Genomic DNA, 7157 nt, shown 5'->3' with positions numbered 1-7157 from the left:
TGCAATGTCCAGAAACGCACTCGACAGACTTTCATCTCTAGGTTGCTAATCCTCTCGGGATTTCCACGCTACTTCCCCACCAGAAAGAAACTGATCTGGTTTCTGTTAGGTCTTTCCGAGTTCTGCCTGGCATACATATCAGCCAGAGCTGGAATTGGTTTAATGGGAATCACCCGCCTCTTTGTCAAAAAGCAGGAAGGCTCAGAGAATGTGTGTGCTGTTTGGATCCTTCGCTAGAGCAAGGCAACACGAGGGAGACGCTCCGACTCTTCCCAGGAGAAAGAAACATGCTGTTCTGGCTCCTGCCCTCAGAGACACAGTACTTGGACTCCCGGCTCAAGGAAACCTGAAAGCTTTACTTCAGAAATCAGCACACGGTCTGAACCTCTGCTCAGAGCGCGGACACATGCAGAGCTATAGGACATCTTCCCAACAGCTGACACACCCACTTTTAAAGAGTGGGGCAGAGTACATTATTTGTATGGTTCTTATGCTAAGCAAAAAGACTAAGCTGTGAGCAAGTGCTTCTTTGGCGGTTGTTAGATCTGTTCACATTAGTGCAAAGAACAGCAACAGGGTCTTGAGTCCAGACCGGACCAGTCCTCTAGCTGCCTCCATCCATTGGCCAACCAGCTTTTCAGCTCCCTTGGGAAGGTCATTCTCTGAAGGCAGGGTAGAGACTGACTCAACCAACTTTTCCCTCATGGTGTTCTGTGATGGCAGGACAGAGCCCCATCCCTCTCACTGCCTAAACTCCAATCCTGGGGCCCTCCCCACAGACAGGTCCTGCTGTCCCGCCATTCTATCACAGTTGACAGCACAGGGTCAAAGATGCATACTCCCTTCGTTTGTTAATTGTGCATTGCAAATGAAAGAATCAACATATGTTAGGCTAATGTTTTACTTATACCTGTATCTGTTCTTATTTGAACACAAATAAGGGCTGCAGCAAAATTTTGTTGTATAGCCTAGAGTGCCCCTGTTCAGGGTTCCAGCCAGCCACGACCTTTTCCAACATACCTTATTCCATTTTCCTCCTTCTCAGTTTTCCCACCCACCCAGTCATCCAGCATTCCATGCCCACAGAGCACTTTTAGTCTTCGTTGTGCTATTTTTGAGTCTTGCCCCTGCCCCCTTAGGGCTTTGCCCCAAAATATTGCTTGTACTTTGTGTTCCCCTGACCCTGCTGATACCTATTTTGTACATGGGTAGTGCCATTTTTGCTACATAAAGATCCACATTCGGCAAATGGGTTCACAACTATTCTGTAGACCAGGGATTGCTGAACTTTCTGAGCCAGTGGGCACATTTGGAATTTTGAGGAAGTGCTGTGAGAGCCAGTTACAAAATGGCTGCCATGGGGGCAGTTACAAAATGGCTGCCATGGGTGCGTGGCATGATGGCTGCCACATCTAAAAGAGGCAGTATGACACAATTGAGGAGAATGCCCACACTCAGCTGCCCTATCAAAGTGGGGGGTGGGGATGACACCTATGTCAGTCACTGCACACTCACTCACTGAGATAACCTCTCCTCTGTGTAGGGCAGATAGGAAAGTGGGTGTCCAGTCTTGGGATCCAATGAAATGTGGGCCTGTTTAAGGTGGGGTGTCCAATTTAGGAGAGGCTGAACCAGTGTGAACAGGAGTCTCTCCTTTTTGAGAAGAAATATCTATCTGGCTCAGCTCATTCTTCTATTATCCCAGTGAGATTCAGCTGATCTCTGTTAAGCTATTTCACAGCAACTAAACCTCCTCACGATCTCAGGTCTTCTATGGAGGCCACACTCCACAGTGTGACATCATCTTGTAAAGCTAAGCTGGAAGCTGTGAGGAGTGGCAAACCTTTTTGTTATAGCACCACAGTCATGAAATTCCATCCCTAAAGAGACTCATTTGATTTTGCTTACCTTCCAAAGGAGGATGGAAAACTTCCTCTTCAAGGATGTCACTTGTTAAATATTTGTGCCATGTTTCTTTATTTTAATATCATTTTGTTGTGCCTGTGCAATATTCCTGATATTGGCTTGTTTTTCACTAGAAACAATTATGCTTTTCTCAGTAGAACGAAGTGGCATTCAAATGGCTGTTCTATGGATGCCCTTTATTATCCAGCAATGCCTTTCTTTATGGTCAAAACCCTTCTGCCATATTTATTATTAAAGACATCTATTCAGCAAAGTCCCCCTGAAATGCTAATTAAATGTTTTCTCTTTGCATCTTCGGTTCATGTTATTGCTCCATGTTCAATGTGGCTGGGGTACTTAGGAGTGAATTGCCCTCTACTGTAATTAGTCAACTGACGTCTTTTGTAACGGGTGTGTGTGCTTTAATCACTTGCTTTCTTTCATTATTTCCCTCCTTTTATTTCTTATATAGTGAAAGAGCATAATTTTGTTTCAGGGGAAAAGGGGGGCAAAGCAAGGAAGCCAGTAACTAAAGCACACACAGGAAGACTGAGGGGGAACAGCAGCTGACTAATTAAGGGACAATTCATCACTAAACCTGCAGCTGTACTAATCAATAAACAATAAAACAGGCCCAACCTGCAAACAGAAAGCTTTGGGTTACAGGCGGAGTAGCCCTTAAAAGCTTCAATAGCACTTTGCTTGTTGACACTGGACAAACTGCTCTGGTTGTATTTTTTTACAACCCCACCAATCACCACAAGTCAGGTCTGAAAAGAACACAAGAGGGCCACACAGAAAACAATGGACTGTAGAAATTTGGCAAGGATGTTATATGACTCTCAGCAAAAAGTGGATGAACAACGGACGCGGATTCCAGAGAAGTGAAGATGCAAATGATGTGCTGAGAAAAATTGGCAAAGATTACTACAAAGAGTGACCTGCAACAGCATTTCATGTACAACTCTCCCCCACCCCTGCTTTTCTTGCTTAGGGTTGCAGACAGCAAGCCACGCTCTCTACCATGACACTTTATGGAGGGCACCATTTTGGTTACCTTTGTTTTATAATATCCTTCAGTTTCCCTCTGCTTCTTCCGGGACCTGCCCCAAGCCTGTCCTTAAATTACACGATGCACTTTGGGCTTTTTGGACCTGGGCCAGAAACTGTACTATCAGTAGTGATCTGTCTTTAAAATGTGTCAAAGGAGCCAGTGCTAATGGCTTCAGGCGACTAGAGAACCCTGAAAAAGAGCCCTATGCACCATGTTAACCTCCCCAGTGTACCGGTAAGTAACAGTGGATTCAGCTATACAGCTGCTAATAAAAGCTTTTAAAGTGTGTTGTAAAGTGCAATATACTAATGTGACACTAGATGGTGACGGTGAGCTATGGCAAACTCAATATATTTTTCAAAACTTTTTTTAAAAAGCATTTTCACAGCGCTTTTTTTATATGTATGTAGATTCCACCAGTGACCCAGTTGCCATGAAGCTATCGTAGTGGCTCCACTCTACCTGGCGGGTCACTTCTGACTTGCCTGATGTGAAACCATGTTGGTAACATGTATTATTGCAGAGTACCTGGATTTTTTTTCCTTTTTAAAGGTAGGAGTGATTGAGAGAAGAAGCTGGCAGGTAGGGAGCCCCAAACCACCCAGATACATTCCATCAAGCTCCGCCCACTGCAATGAATGTTATGGCTGAAAGAATGGGAATATATGTGGAAGCGAATGCACCAAACATGCACACAGAGAAAACCAGATAGGAATGTCATCTGGAAGCACCCTAAAACAAATACACAAAGGTTCTGCTATGCTATGCATACAAAACTTCAGTTTTCTGCACGTAAAGGATTTCTACCCTATTATCACTACAAAAGTTTATTTTTTTAAAAAAAAAATTATTGGAATTTTATTTACAACATAACACAACCCCCCACCCCCCAATACACAATTGAATCACTACAAAAGTTTCTGATTCGGGTATCTGAACACAAATCAGTGAGCAGTTTTTCAGCACCTGGAAACATTCTCCAACTTAGTGCAATCTTGGGAAGCGCAGTCAGAGAGCGAGCATTAATTAACAGGAACGCCTTGGCATTTTCTCCATAGGAAATAATGGAATTTGCCAGCTCACTATACAAATGCTTGCCTTATGAACCATCTCTTAGAAACCAATTACTGTATGTGCACATAGCAGGACCTGCGTCTAGTAACAAAAACACCCGTACCATCGCTTTGCAAGGAAGATGCCATAGGACTTCCTGTTGGAAGGAGGAAATAGGCACTAAAGGCCAAGCACAAAGGGTGGAAAGGCTCAACCACAATTGCCTTGAAAGGTTGATCACAGGAGTCTCCATTAGTCAAGAGGGCTTATGGGAGTGTGAAGTACAGTACTTTATTATCCTTCTGGCTTTGACCTAAGAGTCTGCAAACTCTGAATAACTTAAATAAACCATCCAGCCCCACCACTTCCTCCTCCTTCATCCAAAGATTTTGTTTTGATTGGAATCAAACCTTCTGAAATGATCTTAAGCTATTGGGATCTATTGGTGCTACAGAATGCACCAGATTCTCTGTTCCATGTTCCTTTGGCTCACCATTTGGCATGGACTCTCAAGAAGCCATATTTTGTAAGGTGTTGGGTGCCTTGTATTATATGTGAGGGACCAGCCTTATTATTTAGTCAGAATTCCACCCCAGCATGTAACCTGCAATGCAGAATACATTTCCAGCAAGTTAAGAACCAAAGACAAAAGTGACAGCGACATTTCTCTGTGGTTAAATGCAGAAGTGTCCCAGCTCACTTAGATCATAAGTGGGTGGTGTTGGTGGTCTGGCTTTAACGGGAAAAGAAGTTTGCAGGTGAAGAGAGAAGGGCTTCCCCACATGCACAATTTACCTCCCCATAGCTTCAGTTCCCATTAAGCTGGAGGTTGCACACTGACTTGTAGACACAGTGGCTGATCCCCATTTTTTACAACATAAACCCCAATTGTTACACAAACAGTTCAAACATGTGTTTTTCTTCTTCTTCCCCCACTACATGGAGTTGGGTCATGCATTCAGATGTTTTCCAAATTTTCCAGTCATGTGCTTAAGTGATATCAACACAAATTTAGTATACAAAATAATTTTGGTCCCTGGTTTCCAAAGAAATTGTTGCAATTGTTAAGGAGTCAATTCAATCATTTCCCCTTCTTGCCCTCCTATAATAATATGGTAATATTAAAATATTTAGTAATATTTTTATTGGTTGCTGCATCCTTATCCATCATAAAAACATGGTGGGAAATTCATGACTTGGGCCTTATGATTTGGTACAAGAACATTTTGAATATTTCTATTTTGGAAAAAGTTACACTCCATCTTTGAACATTGCTAGGCACAGCTACACTGGATATTTATTATGTAATTGGTGAAATTTTATTTTGTACATGAACAAACAGCACTTACAACAGCAACTTACACTGGAATCCTGTAAAATCTGGAATGCTTGAGTAATTATTATTATTTTATTACAAAATACGACATCTGATTTGTGCCATCCATCATTCCTGTAGCTCCTACTGGGTTTTTGTTTTCTTCCTCCTCTCCTTTTTCTTTGTGTAATACAGTTTATATTATTCTGAAATCAATACAAAAGATAGTAAAAATATTTTAATTTACCAAATCAAGAGGTGACAGGGTCGCACATGGCTGGAAGATGAGTTACACACGTTGAGTGGTATTTTTGTTTCCAGTATTTCAGTAAGGCAATATTTAGAGGAAGAACAGTGGTCAAAAGGCTCACCACAGATACCGGCTTCCTATGCCTTTTTCTGCAATGGTTGTGACATACCCTGATGCAAAATGTAAGAAAATCAGCTTGTGAGGCTGGGATTTTTGCGTGGTTACTGCATTTCAGCAAACCCACACAGATGTCTAAACTGTCTCAGGTGAGCATTTTCTCAACCCAAAGTAACTAGGTCACAGGTAGAAAACATGACGTCCTCTAAATGTTGCTAGGCTACAACTTCCACCACCCTGACCAAGCCTAAAGAAACAGATCAGAGGGCAACAGGTTGTAGAAGGCTGATATGAATTGACAATCATTCTTGCCAAAACATCCCCCCCCACACTACATCCTTTTCCCTGGAAACATGTTAAGTTTTGGAAATGCATCTCTCTCTCTCTCTCTCTCTCTCTCTCTCTCTTTATATATATATATATATATATAATGTAAACTGGGTATGTTCCTTCGTCTCCAATGTGCAACAAAACCACTTGACCGATAGCGTTGAAATTTGGACGTAAAGTCAAATGTGACTACCCGAGTGACCCCATACCGTTTTCAAAGACAGATTTGTTACCTACGCCAGGTAAAAACCCCCAAACCCAGTGTTTCAGAACTCACAAATCATATGAAAGTGCATGCTGGGAGCACAGGAGAGATTGCACAACAGCACCCTCTAGCGACGGCTACACTGGTACTGCACCTACGAAAGCTTCTCTCTCCACAGTATCTTGGCTTGGCTTTGCAGACTAGACTGCTTTCCAGACTAGGCTGAGTGGAGGTGCATAGCTGCCAAGTTATCCCTTTTTTAAAGGGATTTTCCCTTATGCTGAATAGGCTTCCTCGCGAGAAAAGGGAAAACTTGGCAGCTATGGAGGTGGGGGCTTGCTTAGGTGGGGGATGGGGGATGGGCGGGATAGGTCATGGGTCAGGACAGGGTGGGGGGAGTCACAGGGATGTGCCTGTGTAAACATAACACACGTAAAACAGGGGGACTCTGAAGGTGAGGGGAGTCTGAAGGAGGACTCCGAGGCTCCATTTAACAGACTGAGCCACAGCAATGTGTGGCAGGGCCAGCTAGTTATTTCATAAAATTGATCAGTAGCAAAATGATTGAGCAAAATTCAAGTCAAATTTGGCAGCTGTGATATTTATATGCACTGCTCTTCATTCATGCTAACATCAGTATGTTAACAGCTTTCATTGTCTTCGTGCTTTTTTTCCTTTAAAAAGGGGAAGTTGTAATGAGTTGTCATGTCCTAAAAATAGTTCCCATGAAGAGTTCTGAATTTGTTTTGACTATAACATGTAAATCAGAGTTGGGGAACCTCTGGCACCCCAAATGCTGTTGGATTCCAATTCCCATCAGCCCCTTCTAGCATGGCCAATAGTTGAGGATGATGGGAGTTGTAGTCTAACAACACCTGGAGGCCCACAGGTTACCCACCCCAAATTTAAACCATATTGGACAGTGGAT

The sequence above is a fragment of the Zootoca vivipara genome, chromosome 6, assembly GCF_963506605.1.
Source record: "Zootoca vivipara chromosome 6, rZooViv1.1, whole genome shotgun sequence".
Classification (NCBI taxonomy): Eukaryota; Metazoa; Chordata; class Lepidosauria; order Squamata; family Lacertidae; genus Zootoca; species Zootoca vivipara.
Note: the sequence above shows the minus strand (reverse complement) of the source record.